Here is a 23,350-nt window from a genome sequence, read left to right as displayed (position 1 = left end):
ACTTGTAAATGCTTCACATTCCGTTATTTCCTTTGCTGTGGTCTCTGTTCTGTTCTCTTTTTCCTTCTCTAAGCCCTAATTATACTCCAATCCTTTAAGTCTCCTGGCTTCCTTATCTCCATCAGCTCCATCTTTTCCTGTTGTTCTTGTTTTCGAGTTCTGACGTGCCTGATTTTTGTCCTTGATCTGTCCCCCGTTTCTCTTTATTTCTTTCACTTCTTTTCCATCTTTCCTCTCTCTGTTTATTCTACCTCTTTTCTCCTCCTTCACCTATTATCCCTCCCCTCTTTTATTATTTCTATAAATGATCACTTTGCCTGTTCCCCTTATGTTCTTATTATTTTTAATATGTTTCCTGATTTTTATGACCAGTGTTTTTCGTTCTCTTTGTTGATTTTTGCAGTTCATCATCAATGTAATTATCCCCCTGTTCCTTAAACATTTAATGTTGTATCGTGAAACGTCTGTGGTTTGGGTAATCCCGTCATGCGTCAAAAGATAGTTTCTCATTGATCAAAACTTGATTGTCAGATTGCTTTTTTACAGGAAACCCACTGTAAGGATGTTGAATCTCTTAAACTACAGCATCAATGGGAGGGTCAGGTTGTTTTCTCGCCAGCTATAAATCGTAACGGTGGCGTTGCCATTGTTTGTCATAAATCTTTGAAACTTCAAATTGTATCAACTGAAAATGATTCAAGTGGACAATGGGTAATACTTCATGCCACTGTCCATAATAAACTTGTTACTTTCTTTAATATCTATGGACCGGTTAAGCCAGACCCCGATTTGTGGGACAATATTAAACAAAAAATATCCTCAATTCCCAATCCCAATATTATTGTTGCTGGCGATTTTAATAATTGGCTTGACCCGCTTTTCTGTTAGAAAATCAGATTGCAAATTTAAACCTGATAAATCACCATAAAGCATTTCAATCTGCTATTTCTTCTCGTCCACTTTACGATGCCTGGAGAACTAGTAATTCTGATTGGTATGAATTCTCGTTTTTTTGTAATGTTCATCATACTATGTCTCGCATTGATTTATGTTTTGATTTCAAAACCCCATATTACCCTCACTCAAATCCTCTGAGATTGGTTCTATTTTTTATCTCAGCTCACGCCCTGGTCTTCAGTTTTCCCTTTATCTGTCCCTTGCCACTCCTAAACAGGCTAGATGGAGATTTAATAATTCTTTATTATCTGATCAAACTTTTGTTTTAAAAGCTACTTCTTTTATACAAGATTTTTTTCAATTTAACAAGTCAAGTGATACTTCTACTCATAACAATTGGGATGCCTTTAAAGCCTTGTTTAGAGCTTTCACCATTGCCTACACTGCCTAGAAAGAAAAAGTAATTAACCTCTCACTACATTTCCTCCCTCAATCATATTAAGACCCTTGATCACTCTTATTATACTTTCAAATCCCCTGTTCACCTTCATGATCTTATTAAGGCTAAATCTGACAAAAATAAATTGGCCACAACCGATGCTTGCAATATCTTACTTAAGGTAAAATCCATATATCATGGGGGTCAAAGCAGGTAAAATGTTGGCTAATTATTTAAAAGTTAAATCAGAAAAGAAAGCCATTTGCCCTATCTGTAACACTCATACTAACACTCTATTGCATTCTGATTCAAATATTTTTAAGGCACTCCAGACCTATTATCATTCATCATATATGGATGACACCCATCCCTCCACAAATGACACGCAAATATTCTTTGATGGTCTTCCTTCTCCTAACTCTATTCCAGAGAATGTATGACGTAACAATGCAAACATTTACAACATATGCTTTTACAACACAGTTTTTACATCGCAGCATCCATTACAATGCATGATTTTACATTGCATGCCATCACAACACATTTTTAGAAACTACATTTACAATGCATTCCTTTACAACGCATAATACTTTTAGGGCAACAGTAGGGTAAGTGTTGGATAGTGGAGGGGTAAAAAATACTATTCCCATGTACCCCAATACCCATACCTACCCTAAAACTTAAAAAAGCCCCATTACTTATCTTATAATGAGTTGTAATGGCATTCCTTGTAGTGACATGCATTGTAATGGCATGCGATGTAGTGATATGCATTGTAATGGCTGTGTTGTAATGGCATGCGATGTTAAGGCAGTTGCTTTGTAACAGCCGCATTGTAAAGGTAGTGCATTGTAATGACTGCGTTGTAATGTATGTTTCCGATTCCGGATGATATGTCTCTCTTGGAAAAAGATATAACTCTTCAGGAGATATTAGATGCAATTAAATCCTTAGAAAGAGCTAAAGCCCCTGGTCCTGATGGCTTCTCTATTGAACTTATTTTTTTCTTTTTCATCTATTTTTGCTCCACACTTACTTGAGCTTTTTACCTCCTTTATATTGCACTGTAAACCTGAAGGCTCCTTTCTTGATGCCCTTATTGTAATTCTCCCTAAACCCGATAAAGATATCTCGCTTTGCCAAAACTATCGCCCAATCTCCTTAATCAATTATGACTCGGAAATGTTTGCAAAGATTCTTGCCTCTAGATTAGAAGGGGTGATTCTCACACTTACTTATTAAACCTGACCAATCTGGTTTTATTAAGGGTAGGCTCTCTTCAGATAATTCTAGAATGTTCTCTAATATTCTTATACTGGGGAATAAATACTCTGATCTTCTAGGCGCATTATCTTTTGACGCCGAAAAAGCTTTTGATCGCATTAATTGGCAATTCCTGTTTAAAACTCTTCAATGGTTCCGTGTTGGCCCCAAATTTATTTCATTTATCAAATTATTATATTCCGATTCCCGTGCATGTGTATCTGTTAATGGTCTTTTATCTCCTTATTTTAATTTACACAGGGGCACACGACAAGGCTAGCCCCTATCGCCTCTTATATTTCTTTTATGCCTTGAACTTTTTCTTGAGTGCATTCGCCATATCCCTTTGATAACTGGTTTTATTAATAATTCCCATGAAATTAAATTATCTGCTTAAGCAGATGATATCCAGGGGCGTAGCTAGAGTTTGTGGCGCCCGGGGCTACCCCTCAGATTGCCGCCCCCCCTTGCTGGGGAAAAAAGACTGCGAGCACTTGAAAGAGGTCCGAGAGACGCGTAGTATCGCTGCTAATAGTTACCTCGATCATGCAAGTTACATGCACATACATGACACAGTCCAAGACTACACAGTTGAATACACCGGTGACCGGCAGTACAAAGGAGAACACACACACTACACTGCAAGATCTATCTGGGGACTCAGAAAAACTGCATGTGACATCCATCAGAGAGTTGCGTGAACAATTACAACACGAAAGGAGTGCATACCACCTATCAGCCCTACATGAAGTTAGAATGTTTGAAATCCGTTTTATGCTGCTAAGGTTTTGAGAAATTTCAATTTTATGCTGTCTGAAAAATCTCCCACGGTAAGTTGGTCTTTGCCTTCCTTACAAGTTTGCATTAAATTCTGCTATGTGCGGTAGCTTTTGGAGCCACACTTATTGGACTTTTGAGTTTTGGAATGAAAACCATGTTCCCTTGATAAATGCTTTCAGGCCAAACCTACTGATATCTATCAGGGGAAAACCGGAAGATGGCATTTAGGTGCAGTAAGCAGCAAGATCTGGAAGTTGGTCCTCATTACTGGGGGAATAACCACTCGTAATGAAGGGTATAGCAACAACAAAACAAAAAAAAAGTCAAAATACTTCCCTTCTACCTCCACTATCCATTTTCAATCCAAATGCCAGACTAACATGTCCACTACTCAAATAAATTTCCTATTTCACTATACTAATTACCCACTAATCCTTTATGGGTTCCGAAGTAGCATGCTACTCACCGAAAAAGCACATTAACACCTCAACATGGGTGGCAAGCCCTATATAAATGCAAGCCTTTTTACCTCTTCTACCCCTTCGGTATCCTTCTTAATCCAAATAATTGACTAACATATCAATTATACTAATTGCATCTGTGAGCTCTGCCTCCCGTGGTCTATCCCACCCTCCAGTGTGAAATGACCAAACATAAGTAAGAAAGGAAAAAAAGTGAAAAACGATTGGCAGTGCCTCACAAGAGTAACACCATGGGAGTCTGCAGACTGGTACTGGCCTGCATCCTCAGGTTCTCATCATCAGCGACTGCCAATCCATAACAAAAATTGTTATAAAGTAAGAAAAAGAAAGAAGATCAGTGCTAAATTCCTAAGTCTCCATACCTCCACTATCATTCTCAATCCACATAATCTGACTAACATATTCACCACTCACCTTACTTTCATATTGTCATTATACTAATTCACCACTATTCCTTTCTGGGTTCCGAAGTAACGTGCCACTTGCCAAAAAAGCACTTTAACACCCCATCAAGGGTAGCAAGCACTATATAAATGCAAACCTTTTTCCTTCTATCCCTCCACTATCCTTCTCAACCCAAATAACTGACTAACATATACACCCCTCAAATTTCTTTAAAATGTTCACTATACTAAGTCACCACTATTCATTTATGTGTTCCGGAGTAGCGTGCCACTCGCTGAAAAAGCGCTTTGATGCCTCGTTATGGGTAGTGAGTGCTATATAAATGCAATTACAATACAATACAAAAAATATTTGCAAAAGTGCCATCAACACCCTCAAGTAACCAGACAAGAGGAAACCATGCAACCAAATTTAAATCCATTATTCCAAACTCCTGACACCCACAAAGAACGTAGATCCATATCGGTGTGTCAAAGGCAATATTGCAGCTACATGAAATCAACCACATATGGCCCACATTCTGCGTTAAACTAGACTTTAGGTTAAAGTTGTTAGATATATGAGGTGCTGCACCTCAGCCTCCTCTTGATATGTTGCAGCTTTGACCAAACCAGACTTTTCAAAATTATTTGGACAGTCGTGGCTTCCCATAAGTTCCCAGAAGGGCAATAAGTTATAAATGTAGAACTGTACATGGTTTACATGTAAAACCAGTGTTTAACTGGTAACCACTGATAACATTGTTGGATTCATCAGATTTGTATAAAATTGTGAAATGCCTAAGTGATGAGTGCAGGTGAAAAGTGCAGTAAATTGCTAAAGGTTTCACTGCACATGTTTATACGTTACATAATAGTGAGGCAAATATTTCAGAGAACCACAACCCCAGAGGAGTCCAAAGAGGCTCAAAGTTAAAGTACCCAACAAAGAAATAGCAGACTAAATCAGCAAATAGACATCTTACGGGAAAGATTAAGTCAGGACCACTGAGTGGGAAGAGCAAGACCATCACAGAAGACTCATAGCTGCCAAGGTTTCAGATTGCTTATGTGTGACATGCTAATAATTTAAGTGTAATTATGAGTGACATTCAACGACTATGAGTGACATTTCCTCGTGAGCCAAAAATCAAGCAATAAAGACGAGAGAAACATATACATTTCAGAAATTACACCCATTTGAGCAACTAGGAACTCTGAGATCTTAAAACTGTTGCACAGCACCGGAATTAGATGCCCAAAAATTCAGCCCAAAAAGTAAACCTGTCACACCTACACTTCAGGGTCTGTACTGGGAGACAGCGTGCATATGGGAGTTCACTGCAGGATAGGTTTTTGGTAGTAATATCAGAAAAATCCAGAATAAAACTCAGAGCAGCAAACCCAACGCACCCACAAACAACCCAGAACAATCAGCCCAAAACTGTCACTTCAGGGGTTGCATTAGAGACGGGCATAAACAGAAAGCTACCGCCTCAATGTCTCTGCAAGGTATGGATGGGAGAATGCGTGTATTTAAGCTTGCTGTAAGCCAGTTTTTGTTTTACAAACTCAGGATATCAACAGTAAAAGTCTGCACAAGAGATTTAATAGGCCCAAAAATGTCACTGGCCTTTTCAAGACCCTGGCTTCTCTAAAATAATTATTTTCCTTTTTGAAGTTTTATGTAGCGCCAGCTCAGCCGAAAGGTATTGAATGGCTGTAAATAAGCACCAGTTACAATAGATTTTATGAACAAGAGGAGTTATTTGCCCAAAATGACAGGATGTTGAACCTATGCTGGGAGTCAACCCTGTTTCTGTTCCTCAGTTCCAAAGTCAGTAGCTGACTGATGTCACATCCTCTTTATAATGCAATTCCATTGCTTTTTACTCGGGTGCAAACCACTTACTTAAATCATATATGGTAAACTCCGCCTGTACCCAAAAGCACCCAGGGTCGACTTGGACTCACTCCCCACGCCTTTGACAGGCCGGTGTGCGCCAGTTAGGACACCATTCGCGTGGAGAGAATAAAGTGCTGCAAGCAGTGCTCACCTCACACACGGCGCCAGGAGTATTCACCAGGAAATGGGAGAAAGTAGCAAAAGAGCTGATGCCCAATGCCCAGACCACCATAAAGTTAAATATGCAACACAAAAAAATATTGTCTTTCTGGAAACAACTGAACTGCTGCATAAACCAGAAAACAATAGAAGGCGCCACATCAATATGAGCTGGGACAGAGCTTGCTGCTGTTATTATGGGGACTAGATTCGGAGGGGCGTCACTCAAAAATAAACAAGTGGGGCAACTGTGTACAATAATGGCCAGTGCACGTGGCTGTCCTTGAATTAAATGCACAATTATGTGCATGACGTGGGAATTTTAAATGTGAAGTTCATCAGTGTGGTGGCATTGGTAGAAGTGTCAGTGTGAGTTTTTAGGCCAGCATAGAAATGTGACGTGATAATTACGGCGCAGGATAACTAAAAGTGCAGCACAAACCTTTGAGGGCAGCAGCTGACCCCTGCATGACTGTGAGACCGTAACTCCTCCCTGCCTTAGCCAGTACCTCCGTGCGCGGATTGCCCGGGAGAGACAGAGGGAGAGACAGAGACTGCAAACTCTGACCTCGCGCACGCACCACATCTGCGTGCAGCGTAGAAGGTCACGTGAGTTTGCTCCAAACGGGGGCTGCGCGCGCACGGCACTGGTGACCCGTTGCAGTGGCCTTTAGAATTTATTTGGGGACACTGACTGACAAAGTGTCAGACAGTGACTGTCCCCAAATAAATTATAAAAGCCACCGCAACGGACCACCAGTGCCGCGCGCCTGCCGCCTCCAACACAGTGCCGCCTGGGGCGGTCCGCCCCCCTCGCCCCCTCCCCTAGCTACGCGGGTGATGATATCTCAATTTACCTTTCAAAACCCTTAACTTCTTTACCCCCTTTTTTTTATTACAAGAGATTGAATTAATCTCTAAAGTATCTGGATACAAATTTAATTTCTCTAAAACTGAAGTTTTACCTTTAAATTCTTTATGTTATCAATGTATGTTTTCTGACACTAACTTTGAATGGTGCCCATCAAAAATTAAAATATCTTGCTGTATGGTTTATTTCTACCGTTCCACAAATCCTTACCCATAATGTTACTGCTTTGAAAATTAAGATTCAAAACTTACTTTCCTCGTGGTCCCACCTACTCCTGTCCTGGTGGGGCAGGTGGGACACCATTAAAATAATGATTGTACCGCTTATTCTATTTCTGCTATCTATGTTGCCCTTTAAAATTCAAAATTATTATTTTAACCAAATTAATTCTATCTGTAGTAAATTACTCTGGAACAACAAACCTGCCGTATTGCTTTAACTAAATTAATCAAACCAAAGAATGAAGGGGGTGTTCGATTTCAGAATTTTAAGCTCTACTACACTTCTTTTTTAATCAAACAGGCATATGCACTAAATAGACACTTCTATGATGCTCCGATACTTAATTGGATTACATTTGAATGCTCTCTACTACAGGATTTTTCTTTCTATATTTGTTTTATGTTCAAATGTACCTTCATATCTAAATATCTTATTTTAAAACATTTCCAATATTTCTTACACTCACTGTTTGTGGATAGATCCAACTTTCATCAGTTTTTCCTTCCCCCCCTTTATTTGGTACAACAAATGTATTATATTTCACCATAAATCATTCTACTTCAAACACTGGAAAGAGAAGAATAATTTATATGTTCACCAACTTGTATCCCACAACTCTGTTTTGCCTTTTAATAAATTACAAAACCTTTACTGTTTCTAACCCTGAGGTATTGGATGAACGAATCAGAGACTTGACTCAGAAATTTGAAAATAGAGGGTACCCGTTAAAGGTTCTAGAGGAAGCCAAAAAGTGTTGCACCTTAAAAACACGACAGCAAGTATTGGTCCCAGAACACAAGAAAGAGTCCAAAAAGAGAATGGTGTTAATCTACATTTTCAACCATAAGCATGCAGTTCAAAAGAATCATTATAAAACATTGGCCAATGTTGCAAATCAAACCTGATTTTAAAGAGAAATTCTCAGAACAAAATTTGTTTGCCTATGAAAGAGAATGGAACATACAGGAAATTCTTTCAAAACAATTCTCACAGACACCATTACATGTTACAATTGCAACAACTGTAACAGCATAATGAGTGGCGCATGGATTTGCTATCCAAGGAAAGACAATAAAATCACACTTAAAACTACAGCCAATTGTGACTTCATGAATGTGGTGTATCTTCTAAAATGCCCGTGCAGACTGGCTTACATAGGCAAAAATGAAAGACAATGAAAACTAGGTACAATGAACATAAAAGTAACATATGGACAAAAAATGTAAAATCAGTGCTTGCGGCTCATTTCTTAGAATTTGGTCATAACATTTGTCAACTAAAATTTATGATTTTGGAAACAATGGAAATAAAGGAGGGAAAAGACAACCACAAACACCTCCTCCTTAGAGAGAATTACTGGATTAAAAGACTGGACATCTTAATGCCTAATGGCCTGAATGATAGGATGGAATTTAGCTGTCACCTGTAATCACACCACCCTCAGTCGAGGACATTTAGCAGTTTTTTCTTTTTTCTTTTCCTTTTTGTTTCACTTGCGCCATTGGACATTCAAAAATGGCCTCCATTCATTTAACATATTGTGTAGCTGTACCAACTCAGTTATTCTGATTTATTTGCAGGATTGAACATTTCAATATGGTCCGAAATTTGTATATAACTGTTTACAACATTATCACAATGTTTTTTGCTTTATCTACTTAGGGGACTTTCGATGTGTATGTTTCACATTACACAATGCACGTTCCAGTATGGCCGCCGCGATCTGTACACATTTTCACTAAGTGACTTAATCTACCTGGGCTGCTTTAGGGCCTCTAGCTAACATCTCCGATCACCACCGACGGGAGAAAACGTTCATATGCTCCTCACCGAACTTAGAGCTTTGAAAGTCTATTTTAATCACTTTATTTTATTCATTTTGAGCTCTGGGATACGTCCATCGTATTCTGTTTTGAGAAGCTTGCAATCACTGCCACAAGACACGTTTTGTAGTTCCTAGAGCTCCGTCACATTCACTTTGATGCATGCGAGTCTACTATGCTGTTTAACGGATTCATTCCACCATGTAACGTTTGAATATTCACTGTTTCAAGAGTCTGGGTAACTTTCTGAATGCAATCCCCGGTACAAGATGCACTATTTAGTTTCTAGAGTTTCGTTACATTCACATCGTTGCACGCAAGTTTACGATGCTGTTAATCATATCAGGTTCAATAAGTAACGTTTGCGTATTCACTGTTTTATGAGTACGCGTAACCTTCTTCACTGTGTCACGCAAGTTGGACCGTCACTCATAGAACATTTTTTTAAACTGGAACTGGCACTCTGCACATGATGAACTGGTTTATTTCAGTTTAGTTCATGTGTTTCCTAAGCATGTATACTATGGGGTTTGATTGACTGGTGCTCTATATGAACACGGTAGGTTGAATATTTGCACTATTTATTCTAACCTGTGGAGTTTGCTAGCGGGTTTTCCCAGATACTAGGACACAGTTGGTTGGTACTAATATTTGATGAGGAAGTGCAACTGTTACATTTTAATTTTTTTTGCACATATATGATTCATGTTGGTACAGCCAGGTGGCTCGTCGTTGTTGTGACTCTTACATATTACTGTTTTGCAGGCATGTGAACACCTGATGAAGGGATATTCTGGCCTGAAATGCATTGGGATGGGATGGCTTTATTTTAGTTAAAACAAGCTCTTTGATTCTTGAAAGTTGTATTTACTACTCAATATGGATACGAACGACAACTACCTATAACTACTTCATTGGTAATTCCATGAATAAAAAATTGATCCTGAAAATTGTAATCTTCAATTGTGATTAAGATCTATGAATTTTATAAACAATCCTACTGGTTAGGTTTTCAAGCACCGCAAGGTGCCTGCCACATAGTCCAGGGATATGTTTTTTTTTTTATTTGTGTACTGCGGCGTGTGCTGCAGCACGCACTGCAATCCAATAAATACACTTTGCGACTGCCTTGTACGTACTATGGCGGGACAGCTGACAGCTAGTCGGAGGCTCCCATTCCCCACCAGGATGGAGGTCGGACTAAAGTCCAACCGCCATCATAATCAGCCCCAATGTTCTTATATATGGTAGCTCATGGGAAAACATAATCACAGGGACCATTTAGTACTGAAGCAGTTGGAGGATACGGCCATGATTTTAAAAATCAACAAAAGCAGGTTCGGTAGGGAAGAGATAACCTACCTTTTGCTCTTCATATCCAACAAGAGGATTAGGTCAAGAAAGGAACTTGCTGATTCTATTTGTGCATTAGCCAACCATGAGAATAAAGAGGAGGTTGTTCCTTTTCTGGGATTGGTTGAATGTTATAGTCAGAACATATCCACATCATGAGCAATTCAGCAGCATTGAGAGCTGCATGCAAAGGAAATGCAATCTTGTATGGAGCAGGGAATGCCAAGCACAGTTTGATTTGTTGAAAAAAGAACTTTCTAATGAGCCTGACTTAAAAACATTTGTGTTTGGAAGGGAGACTATAATTGTCACAATATGACTGAGGAAGGCTTGGGGCAGTTTTAAGGCATTGTGGGTATGAACGATGCATCCAGAGGCCTCCCAGAAACTACTCAGTCATTGAGAGGGAGGCTCTGGCAGGCAGTTGGGTGGGTAGAAAGTTCTGGAGGTATTTTGGGGGCAAGGTCATTACTATTGGGTCAAATCACAAACCTCTTAAGGACATTTTCAATGAAGGGTCATGGTGCTAAACCGGCTCGCTTCTGTAGACAGAATGTGGGTTTCAGGACTTTTACAATAGAATATATGCCCAGCGTTAGTAATTGTGTTGCAGATTGTCTTTCCCAGTTGATGGCAATCACTTCTACCTCGGACATTGATTAATGTGATGATGATGGGGAGAATTAGTCACAAAATGAGACCTTGTGTAGGACACTCAAGGTGCTGTGCAGGAGGAAGAGTGGGGAAAAAAGGTAGAACATGATTGTTGTTTCAAAGAGTAGTCTGAATATATGAAGAATAGGTGGCCAAGCCGCAGGAAGGTCTGGATGGAGTTGCATCTTTTCTTTGAGTTAAGGGAGAAATTAGCAGAAAAGGAGGGTCGTCTCTTAAATGGTGAATGGGGATCACACTATGTTGCTGATGGACAATAATGTCCATCGTTGTTTCTTTGGTGTTGTGGCATGAAGCACAAACAATGTATCATCCCAAGACTGTGGAATGAGTGAGCGTTTAACCATCCAATCATGGAGGGAATTCTGTTGGATGGAGCCAACAGTCTGGATTAAAAAGTGTGCATTGAGAGTGTTTGGTGGCTATCTCCTCATTGTACCACTGGAAAAACTCCATTCAAACTCTTCCCTGGTAAGATACCCCACTCTGAACTAACATCTGGCTGGATGGCTTGGAATGCAGAATGGGTTAAGGTCTCTGTATCAGATAGCTAGAGAGCAGCAGGAATTAGGAAGGTGGCTGGCAGAAAGCAACGGTACGACATGAGAAAATGTGTGAGGAGGTTTAGTTTGGAGGTGGGTGATGAGAGAATGTTCCATGTGTACCAAACCCAGAGAAGTAATAAAGATTTGAGTGCTTTAAGGCGGGTGATGGCTGCATTTGGAACTCAAACAGAGCCTCAATTTCTGTAAGTTGTCTGATCTACAGAAAAGTAAATGTTTCTGGTAACTTGTCACTATAATGTTCAAGTCATGATCGCAGAGGTCACAGGGGTTCTGCTTTGGTTTACCTAGAATGGGAATGGGTGGACTACAGTGCTGCTGCCTTGGACCAAATGGAAGACCATTATGTTGATTTTACCTACTATAGCACAGAGGGTTCAGAAACAACGCGGTTACTTGAAAAACTATGTAGTCAGACTTTTGTTTGTTTTCTCGGGGTTCACATAGATTGGGTGGGATTATTTTTTAGGTTAATTGTTTTGTGGTTTACCATTGTATGTTTTTGCTTTTTTCTCATTGTTTGTGTTTATCTGAAGTGAAGGATATGTTATATGTTGTCCAGTAGACTTTCCTTACTTACTTCTTGCCTTCAAGAATCTGGTAGCAGCTCCCTACAGTGAGGGATCTGGAAATAACAGTTAGCTGCATTACTTTTATTGGCTGAGGTTCATAAAAGATGTCTACAGTTTATCTTTACTAGTGTTACTCATTTTTTTATACCACTGCAGATAGTCTAGGTTTTGAGACCCAATGCACATCCCATACCATGTGCTGCACTCCTTTCCCCCCAAATGTGTTTCCCTAGGAGAAACCCAATTGAAAGAATTGGACCACCATGTGAGAGGGCATAGGCTTTCCCTCCTATGCTAACAATGTTTGATATATACTTGCACCCCTTAACTAGTACTTTAGTTCCCTTTTGAACCTCTCAAGAAGCTCTCTGCACTTGCGCTGAAGATGTGTTCCAGTGGAGCTGTATTGAGCCTAAATTGTAGGCCAGGTTTAGAACTACTGGACTTCACCAGCTGCTAAAATGCGTGAGAAAGAAGAGATTGACTATCCTGAGTGAAGAGGACCTGACCTGGCCTTGTGTGGCTAGGGCTAAAAACCACCTGACAGTGGCCTGCACTGTGCACCATTTTACAAACGCAACTGAGCGGAGTTAAAAGCCAGGGCAAGTAATACACTTTTCTTGCATCCACCACTCGGATTCAGCCGGACCTCTGTTGCAGCTTTCTGCAGGCTGTGCCTCATTCCGTTGCTGCGCCAGGCTACGCAGTTAATATTTCATGTTTTTAGTATAATGATGAGGGAACATTTTAAAATCATAAATAATGTCAACCGAAGCATTAAAGCTTAATGAACGTTTTTGCAAGGTACGTGATAAAAGGGATTGACCACAACCTGCCGTCCCTGACATTTCGGCGCAGAGCTGGGCTCCCTTAATTAGGCTCTGAAAGCCCTATTACCACTTCCTCTTTTATCACCAGTGAATCGGAAATGCACGTCCTTGTGCGCGTGGCTTCTGAGCTCGGACACAACATGGCGTAATGTTGTCGAGGAGAGGAAGTGGCGGCTGGTGGATTTTAAAAGTGGTGTAGCAGAAATGTTACACCTAAGTATTATTCACATGCAAACGCAGCGAATGAGCCCAAACTTAAAAAAGGTGTGTTGTGGGGGGTGGGGTGTTGGGAGAGAGAGGGTGGATAGGATGGTGGATTCAGTGATGGAGGCATAGAAACCCAAACAGGAATCACATGAGAGCAAGTGAGGCAGTGGCACCCACACGAGAAATGCGTGCACATCTGACCTGGTATACATTAAACACCATGTATTCCAGAAGCTTCAGCGATGTCAAACAGACAAGAAGACAACACAGTGGTTAAGCACATACCTACTGCAATTAATATTGCCAAATGCCATAATTTCGGCAATAGTCATATATTGCCATGTGCCAGCCACGCACGGTCTACCGAAGTTCATCAACACAATGACAGTGAAGTAAAAAAAAAATTCAATTCAAATATTTATTAGGATTTGGAACTCTTATGAGGTCCACATAAAATACATACAAAGTAATACATGAAAATGGAAATATAGCAACACAGACAGAGGACAGAGTAAAATGGCAAGATGTATAATAAAAAATGTACGAGCGACAATAACTGTCAACATGTTAAAATACAAAATAAAATGCAAAATTCATCGTCAGCAGAGTATTTGATTTTGGCAGCAAACAGAATTTATAAAGCAAAGAAGGGAAGTTAGTGTACCACAATAACGGCTATAGCTACAACATAGCATAATTAAAGTCACCCGACAGGCCAAAACCATAGTTAAATGCTATGCTATGATAGCAGTCACCCTTGAAGTCATTATTTTCACCTCTGAGTCTTATTATTTTGTTTCAGGTCTCTGGCTGCTGCCTTTTGGGCGCCGAATGTAATGTAACACAGTAAGAAAGAACACTTGGCAAGGGCTATGCGAGAAACGTGGTAGTAAGATCCGGTCTCTGAATAATTCAAAGCAGGACAGACAGGACAAAAACATTCTTTCTCACTGCCAGGCATTTTTTGCAAGGTGACTAATATTTTTTGACATAGACGAGTCTCTGAATTGAAACTTAAACATTAATCTTGTAATGGCGTGGTGTGTGCTGGGCCACCTGTGGTGCCCCTTTTGTACCTCGTGGCTATTCCTGACGCAGCAAGTAATTTGTATATTTGATTTTTAAACACGGGCATCGGAAAGTTTCACGGATGCCACAATCCCCCAAACAATCATTTAAGCACATTATCACAATTAACAATCCACAAACTACAATAGTTATTAATTATATGGTTTCACTTGCTGGTGCCACAACAATGCCAGTGCAGTGTGCCACTCTGTCTGATCATTACTGATGTGAGTTGCTCAGGTGCACTCTTGAAACCCATGATAGCATTTGTATTTATACAAAGAGTGCCAAGGCGCACTGTGTTAGCATTTTACGTTTCTCTTGAAAGAAAAGCCCTGTGCATGTTATTTCCGAAACTGTGACTTTTCTAATTGAGCTCGGACAGGCCTATAAATAACATGAACATTCGATGAACTTTCATTTAGCCAAGCTCTGCAGACTCCTTTATTTAAAAAAAATAAAATATATATATATATATATATATATATCCACGCTCCAAAACACCAAGTGCATGAGTCACTCTCAGGGCGGGTGCCGAGTAACGCGGTGGTGTCCGCGTAAAATATCAAAGCTCCAATTTCCAAAATTACCCAGCTGGGTTTACAGGAAAGCACAGCACTCACACGGGCAGCAGCAGTAAATTAGCAGATCGGTTTATTCAGAAAAATAAAGCAGACGCGTTTCGGGAAGAAAATCCCTTCGTCAGTGTTATCGTCAGAACGCGAACAATTACACCCTTATCTATGTTCATGCCAGATACCGACATCAACAAAGGACTAATGTATTTAAGAAAAGGTAGCGCGCCATCTTTGAACGCCTTTGATATTTACATTTCGTCAACATGGGATTTGGCAATGCATATTATTTACATTGTATTCAGAAACATCATTAAAGACATTGGTGCGTTATTATTTCAAAATCTCGCCATGTATCGGCACCAGTTATAAAGGACACAGAAGTCTCAACAATGCACGTACCTGAGAGACAAAGCATTACATGGAATGCATATTTCAAGCGAAAAAGCGCTACCATTAAAAAATAAACGCTGTACTTTAGCATGATCTTGCCGTGGATCGGCATTTGCAACCTAATATCAGGTTGCTAAATTCTCAGGTCAGTGAAAAAAAAAACTAAACACACCACAAATAAATCCCACTATGACCAAAAAACATACATTCACTATATACATCTTCAGAATAATATCCAGTCAAATCATCACCGAAATTGCAAACAGTTTCATAAGAATACTCATATGTTATACAACAGATTCTTAGCCAAGGTGAGTAGCAAGTTCTTCCCCCATATTCAGTCCCTTGGGAGCCTTGGTCTCGAGATCTATAATAAATCTAGATTCTAGTCTTCTCAGGACCTGTAATCGATTGCCTCCTCTAGGGTTTTCGTCCACTTGGTCTAGACAGAAGTAGCGCAGCAGAGTTCTATCACTCTTATGTTTAATGGCAAAATGCCGTGCCACAGGATAGCTGAAATCTTTATTGGCAATTGCCCGCATATGCTCCAGTATTCGGAGTTTAACTGGGTTGATGGTACTCCCCACATACCTCAACGAGCATGGACAGACTAAACAGTAAACTGCATGGTCAGTGTGACAAGACATAAATTTGGTAATTTTCTTGCCACCGAGGCAGCCTGGCACCTCGTATGTCAGAGTTCTTTTACTTGCCGAGCAGGCTTTGCATTTCCCGCACGGGAAAAAGCCTTTTGCATCTTTCAGCGTCCCTAGACGTTTTTTCTCCACTGGAAGATAACTGTGAACCAATTCATCTCGTAACGATCTTGCCCTCCTAAAGGTGATTGAAGGCACAACTGGAATATCTGGACCAATGATTGGGTCCGCTTTAAGAATGTGCCAATGTTTGGACAAGATCGATCTTAATCTAAATGAATTCGCAGCAAACGGTGTGATCATGCGGAATTGAACCGCTTGTGATTGAATCCTCTCTTTCTTTTCAAACAGTTTGCTGCGAGGTATCTTTCTGACTTGTTTCAACGTTTCTAGAAGCTGGTTCCCATTATAGCCTCTATTCTGGAATCTCTCTATGCTATCGGTGGCTGCTAGTTCGAAGTCTTCATTGTCTGTGCAGTTACGCTTTAATCGTAAAAATTCACCATAGGGAATATTAGAAATAAGCTTACGGGAATGGCTACTCGAGGCGTGTAAAACGCTGTTCCCCGCCGTCGGTTTACGATAAAGTTGGGTACTGATTTTATCATCCCGCACACTCACTTGTAAGTCAAGGTAATTAACCTTTTCTTTACTGATTTCCCCTGTGAATTTGAGGTTACACTCGTTGTTATTAAGCACAGAGATATACTCATTTGCCTCTTCTATAGACCCATTCCACACAAGGAACAGGTCATCGATGTACCTGCTCCAAGCCACTACTTTGTTGCTCCAGGCAACATTTCCAGGGGCCCAGGCTACCTGCTCCTCCCACCAGCCCACGAATAAATTCGCGTAGCTGGGGGCGAAGCAGGAACCCATCGCCCTCCCAGAACACTGTTGGTATATGGTATCCTGAAAGAGAAAAATGTTGTTATAGAGACAAAATCTGATGAGTTCTAACAACATCTTGTTGTGTAGTGCAAATCTCATATCTCTTTGATTCAGGAAATATTGGATGTATGACGTTATAACGCATACTTTTACTCCGCAGACCATTACAACGCGACTTTTACTCCGCATACCGTTACAACGCATAGCGCCTTGGGGCGCTGGATAGTGGTAAGTATAATTTACTATTCTAACTCCAGTCCCCGTGGACCCTAGGGAAGGTGTTGGATAGTAAATTATACTTATTCCCTATCCTAGAGCGCCCCCCAGCGCAATGCGTTGTAATGGTATGCGGAGTAATGGTCGCGTTGTAATGGTAGTGCGGAGTAAAAGATCCGTTGTAACGGGTGTATACCAGAAATATTCCACAGCGATAAGTCCTTGTTCGTGGTCTATACAAGTATAAAGACTTGTTATGTCCAGCGTGATGAGTACAAAAGAGGATTGCCAAGTAATGGACTCTATTTTTTCAATGAAATCTGTGGAGTCTCTTATATAAGATTTCAAAGATAGTACAAAGCCAAAAAGAAAATGATCTAAGAATTTAGATAGGTTCTCAGTAAGTCCTCCTATGGAGGAAATAATAGGTCTTCCAGGGGGGTTGCAGATACTCTTATGAACCTTGGGCAGGTGGTAAAAACAGGGTAAAATAGGGTTCATAGTTTTCAGGAAGAGATATTCCTCAAGTTCAATCATTTGTCGATCATGCCACTTTTTAAGCAGTTGATACAGTTCTTCAATGCTAGTCAGATAATCCTTCGTTGTGATGACTCTGTAGCATGTTCGATCATCAAGCTGTCGGTTTGCTTCTGTGACGTTTTGTAGTCTGGACATGATGACTATGTTGCCTCCTTTGTCGGAGGGTTTGCAGACAATCTTTTCATCCTCCATAAGGCACTGTACAGCATGCTGTTGTTCCTTAGTAATGTTGTGGTGCTTATTCCGGGGTTTAGATTCCATCCTCATGGCGGCCAGATCCCTGGTTACCACTTCTGCAAAGACGTCGATTGCATCCATTGCAGTCTGAGGGACAAATCTTGAAGCAAGTTTGAAAGTACTTTTCGGTGCTTCTTGCTCTACGTTAACATTATCCAGTCTTTGCGTTAACGTGTTGGTTGCTGCATTGATCTCCATGTCACCATCTCGTCTCAGATTTTGCAAAACTTCACAGGCCGTGAGATCATTGACGGTTAGAAGATCGGTGTCTTTACTCTTTCTCAGATACTTTGATTCAAGCTTGGTTGGTTTAACCTTAAAAAACTTATGCAGCTTGATTTTCCGAGTAAATTTATAAAGGTCTATGCGTGTCTGTGTATATTCCATGTTCTTATTTGGGCAAAAGGTGAGTCCTAATTTCAACACGGACTCTTCCATTGATGTTAGAGGTCTATCTGATAGATTCACGATGGTGAGTTGGTCTGAGTCGTTCACCATCTGCCTCTTCTTTGACTCCTGGTTACACGTGTTGTTGATTTTGCTTGTCCTCTGCCTTTTGCCTTTCCAACCTCCTCGCCTTGTTTGCCTGCGTCTTCTGGGGGCTTGTTCTTGCCGCCCCGCAGCCAACTCTCCTGTATGACTTTGAACTCGTGTTGAAAAGGAGTTTTGGTGGTTATTGTCGCAGGCATTGTGGTTTGATTAGACATTTCGTCTCCCGAGGTCTCACTTAGATTGACATCAGAGTCTGAAGTTTCAACTCTTGTTTCCGGTGATGTCCTCGGCATCAAATTTTTTCTGGCCACTTCCTTGCGTGGTTGGTCATATTTTTTATGGAAGGTCAAGACCCTTCCCATTGCATAGTCCCGTTCGTCCCGGTCAAATTTCTCTTGTTTCCTGAGTTTGATTTTAGTTTCATATTTCTGAAGTCGCTTTCTCATATTTGCCCTCAGTTGTTCCTGTTCCTCTTTGTTTGCATTTTTCATAATCAGTTCTTCCAACTCTTCAATTTCTTTGACGACCTTATCACGGTCGCTCCACGCAAATTGAATCAAAATCTCCAGCATACCTTTGCAGGAGTTGGCTATGTGTGACGCCCATGTTTCCAATAATTGGGGGTCCGGGTTTTCGTATGCGGGTACTGTGAAGATCCGAAGACCTCCAGGCACTCTCTGTACCTCTACGTATCCCTGCAGTGATGTACCCTCCCACCATTTGCGTAACTCTCGCTCGTATAATTTCTCGAGTTTTTGGAACTGCGTTGATAAAGTATTAGAAACAGTCACATTTGTAACTGGTAACGGTTTAGAAATGTCTGGGTTCTTATTCTTGAACATGTCTCCTGCTGCATCGCGGCGCTCTGACATGTTAAACATTTTTCTTTATTGCCAAAATCTTTTAGTCTCCCGGTCCCGGGGACCAAAACCTGAAACCGTCTGCTTCCTGCTGCCTGCCCCTTCGCCCAACCGTCAACAAATGCAAAATAACACAGAAAAAAGTGCTTCAACGAGCAGGCTTACCATGTACCAGGTCCGCCTGCTCATGCACTTTCCGTTGTGCTCCGGACCTTCGTTACTTCACACGAAAAAGGCAAAAAGTTCTCCTATTTTCCAAGGGTCCGTTGACGGTGGTGCACTCACTTCAATAAATCCACGCTCCAAAACACCAAGTGCATGAGTCACTCTCAGGGCGGGTGCCGAGTAACGCAGTGGTGTCCGCGTAAAATATCAAAGCTCCAATTTCCAAAATTACTCAGCCGGGTTTACAGGAAAGCACAGCACTCACACGGGCAGCAGCAGTAAATTAGCAGATCGGTTTATTCAGAAAAATAAAGCAGACGCGTTTCGGGAAGAAAATCCCTTCGTCAGTGTTATCGTCAGAATGCGAACAATTACACCCTTATCTATGTTCATGCCAGATACCGACATCAACAAAGGACTAATGCATTTAAGAAAAGGTAGCGCGCCATCTTTGAACGCCTTTGATATTTACATTTCGTCAACATGGGATTTGGCAATGCATATTATTTACATTGTATTCAGAAACATCATTAAAGACATTGGTGCGTTATTATTTCAAAATCTCGCCGTGTATCGGCACCAGTTATAAAGGACACAGAAGTCTAAACAATGCACGTACCTGAGAGGCAAAGCATTACATGGAATGCATATTTCAAGCGAAAAAGTGCTACCATTAAAAAATAAACGCTGTACTTTAGCATGATCTTTATTGGCAATTGCCAATAAAGATTTCAGCTATCCTGTGGCACGGCATTTTGCCATTAAACATAAGAGTGATAGAACTCTGCTGCGCTACTTCTGTCTAGACCAAGTGGACGAAAACCCTAGAGGAGGCAATCGATTACAGGTCCTGAGAAGACTAGAATCTAGATTTATTATAGATCTCGAGACCAAGGCTCCCAAGGGACTGAATATGGGGGAAGAACTTGCTACTCACCTTGGCTAAGAATCTGTTGTATAACATATGAGTATTCTTATGAAACTGTTTGCAATTTCGGTGATGATTTGACTGGATATTATTCTGAAGATGTATATAGTGAATGTATGTTTTTTGGTCATAATGGGATTTATTTGTGGTGTGTTTAGTTTTTTTTTTCACTGACCTGAGAATTTAGCAACCTGATATTAGGTTGCAAATGCCGATCCACGGCAAGATCATGCTAAAGTACAGCGTTTATTTTTTAATGGTAGCGCTTTTTCGCTTGAAATATGTATTCCATGTAATGCTTTGTCTCTCAGGTACGTGCATTGTTGAGACTTCTGTGTCCTTTATAACTGGTGCCGATACACGGCGAGATTTTGAAATAATAACGCACCAATGTCTTTAATGATGTTTCTGAATACAATGTAAATAATATGCATTGCCAAATCCCATGTTGACGAAATGTAAATATCAAAGGCGTTCAAAGATGGCGCGCTACCTTTTCTTAAATGCATTACTCCTTTGTTGATGTCGGTATCTGGCATGAACATAGATAAGGGTGTAATTGTTTGCGTTCTGACGATAACACTGACGAAGGGATTTTCTTCCCGAAACGCGTCTGCTTTATTTTTCTGAATAAACCGATCTGCTAATTTACTGCTGCTGCCCGTGTGAGTGCTGTGCTTTCCTGTAAACCCGGCTGGGTAATTTTGGAAATTGGAGCTTTGATATATATATATATATATATATATATATATATATATATATATATATATATATATATATATATATATATATATATATATATATATATATATATATATATATATATATATAGCCCAATAAACGTAACATTAATAAAACCTACCTTTACTTGCAGGATCAGTTGGAAGGGTCGACTAGACGTGCGTTTAAGCTGCACTGCTCGTCTTGTTTGAACTCGGAAGGTCGGTTACTCTAATCTGTGGTAGAGAGGCTCAGCCCGGCAGTTTGAGGCTGGCGGGACAGAGAGCTTGGAAGGCCCGGGCAGTAATCCAAAATGCTCAGTTCAGGGTGATACAACTAGCGTGCTGTTCTGGGCCATTAATAAAACCCCTACCATTCCTATGTGACTCTTAGAGTATATCCCTTTGTATCTCTTCCTTGAGTGACTTTACTATTTGTACATTTGCAATTTTTCTTTCTGTTTGTATCTCTTCCTTGTGTGACTTTACATCTTGTACATTTCCGTTTTTTTCTGTTTGTATCTATTATGTAACACATGTAATCCTAAATCCTTATGTTTTGCAACTGGTTCTTATGTAAAGAGCTCTGACACCTTCGGGTAAAGTTCGCGCTATATAAAATCGCATTAAATAAATAAATAAATACACGCTGCTGCGACATGGTTGTTCCTTCAGTCGGCCACAGCCCACCAATCAAAATGAGCAACAGCAGTTGCAGAGGCCAGTGACACGCCCAGCCTTTTGTTATCTCAATAGACCTACCCGCCCCATGCCATTTACTTTAATGGCACTGCTCCAGTCACGCCCTGGGCCATTGAAAAGAACGCCCAAATGGGTTTCAGCATCTCAAAAGGAACAATCACCACTCCCACCACTATTGACGTCACATTTCAAGCTGATGTTTGCAGGGCGAGCAAGACCTCGCCCGGCCAAGTGTAGTACCGTCACAGGTCATTCGTTCAGACCCTCCCCCTTTAGAAAAACAAAGAATCAAGCAGATTTCAAACTTACATTTTATTTTAGGCTGCCCAGTGTTATTTTTCATCCTCTTCTTCTTTCTCCCAAAAGGTGGGAGGACAACGCCCATTTCAACCATTAATGCCAGCCGCCCGTGAGTGCCGCTCTGACAGCTTCTACTGGCTGGCATCTTGTAAACATTATGAAAACAAAGTAGATATTTTCAAAGTACTATAGGATTGCATTATCTATGGGCTATGGGCGTCAGGCTAACCCCTCCCAGGGGTGAGTCCCCCTGGGAGGGGTTAGCACCCTACCCCCAAACTGCATGCCTTTCCCCAATAATCATTCCAGTGACGACATGATATGGTGCATAGAACGTCTGCAGTATAATAAACATGGTTTGTACATCTCACAAGTTTTGGTTGGTCATTCATAAACATTCATGTCATTTTCACATCATGCATTGTCCTCTAACATTTGTTGTTGCTCCTTTTATGACGGCACTATCCTTGTTCGAGGTGCACCTTTAAGCAAGGCCTCTGTGTTTATGGTTCCAGGTTCCGTGCTACCGGATTTGTGGGCGTCAGTTAGGGCCTGCCCGAGCTGCAAGTGCCATTCCGCTTGCTCTGGACCTTTGCTGGCCACTCGCCGGCTCATCAGGGCCCCTGCCATGTTGCATCCCAAGGACCCTGTGTGAGCATCTCATCTACTCTGCCTGTGACTGTGTGCTGTCATTTGCTCACTCAGTGTCCCTGCCGTGAGGCATCCCAAGGACACTGCGCTCAGGTGTGCCTGTGCCCAGGATTTGGTTTTCCCATTCTGGAATGCCCATTCTATAAATGTGGCCACCTCATCTTGCCTTACCATTTGCAACCCCTTGGAGCCCCTTATTGCGGTAAAGGTTGCCCAGCGATAATGGTTCTCGGTCTTGGGGGCTGTACATTGTCCAACAATGTTCTTACTCCGAGTCCATCAATTCCCATAGTTCTTCTGGCACTGGTGGCACTGGTGTCATAACTTGGTCCGCCTCTGGTGTGAGTTCCCTGAACCTGCCCCACTGAAAACGAGAAATGGAGTCAGCTATTGAGTTGTCCAATCCTGCAATGTGCCTCACCCTAATTGCTATGTTCACTTTCAGCTGGCAATTGGCTAGATTACGCAATAATTTGACTGCAGCGGCCATTTTGCTGTACCTAAGTTGATCGCTTGTACCACTGTGTGGTTATCT

The sequence above is a fragment of the Lissotriton helveticus genome, chromosome 12 (genome assembly GCF_964261635.1).
Source record: "Lissotriton helveticus chromosome 12, aLisHel1.1, whole genome shotgun sequence".
NCBI classification, from domain to species: Eukaryota; Metazoa; Chordata; class Amphibia; order Caudata; family Salamandridae; genus Lissotriton; species Lissotriton helveticus.
The sequence above is the reverse complement of the archived record's forward strand: the minus strand, read 5'-3'. Positions refer to the sequence as shown.